The following is a 1,172-nucleotide window of genomic DNA, read 5'->3' on the forward strand; positions in this document are numbered from 1 at the left end:
TTTCACCAGTGATGGCTGCTCTGTTTGGACACCCACCTGAGCATCTATAGCTGCGAATTAAGGGGTTTGTTTTGAGGAGGCAATTGGAGACATCTCTAATGACTGGGTGTGATGGGGTCTATGAGGCCTTCTCTGCCCCCTGCTGATGGCATCAGCATCCTGACGCTCCCTGCCCGAGGGAACTCCACTCGGATTGGGTGATCAACAAGACAGTCCTCCAGACCCCTAGAGGGGCCTGGAAGAATATTGACCAATCAAGATCCAGGAGGCCAGTTAAGAAGGCTTGCCTGTGCTTGCTCAGGGACACAGCTGGGGGAGAGTGGGACAGAGGAGGAACACCTCAGGGCTAACCCAGAGCCCAGGCCAGGGCCTTGCCCTAAACACTGCAGCTAAGTATTTGCATTTGAAGGGTTTTTTTTTTCTCTTTGGTTAAAGCTGTGCACACAGCCGAATCCTGAGCCAGTGTTTTGTTGTCTGATTGTTTAGAGGCTGACGTGAAGCTTATGGCACAGGCTGTCAAATCTTGCAGACTCAGACAGGCAGCACCTATAATACCACACATGGCCCCAAAGGGGGCACTACAGGGCAGCCCTGTCTCCCACATTGGGCTTCTAATGTGTGGCACAATCCTGTATCAGCAAGAGCAAGCTGGCTCACTACCTACACTATTTAGCAAGAACATCATAAATCCTGTCACTACTGACCCCCCGCTCAGCATCTCCCTATCAGCATCCCATAGTGAATGGATGCATCCCTTGGGGCTGGGAACCTGACTTCCCCTGAGTAGTATCTGAGCTTCCTCAACATGTGTTGCCCTTGCATTGCTGAGCAGTGAATTGAACACCTAGAACTGAATGCTTGATTCTACCCCCCGATGATCAAATTCTTTAAAAATATATATATATATGTTTAGAAAAAAGAAAAGGAGGACTTGTGGCACCTTAGAGACTAACAAATTTATTTGAGCATAAGCTTTCGTGAGCTACAGCTCACTTCATCGGATGCTCACGAAAGCTTATGCTCAAATAAATTTGTTAGCCTCTAAGGTTCCACAATACTCCTTTTCTCTTTGCGAATACAGACTAACACGGCTGCTACTCTGAAACCATATATTTTTTAGGTGTGCCACATTTAACTGAAATTCAGGATCAACACCTGGCACCTGTCCCCTC

The sequence above is a fragment of the Dermochelys coriacea genome, chromosome 7 (genome assembly GCF_009764565.3).
Source record: "Dermochelys coriacea isolate rDerCor1 chromosome 7, rDerCor1.pri.v4, whole genome shotgun sequence".
Taxonomy (NCBI): domain Eukaryota; kingdom Metazoa; phylum Chordata; order Testudines; family Dermochelyidae; genus Dermochelys; species Dermochelys coriacea.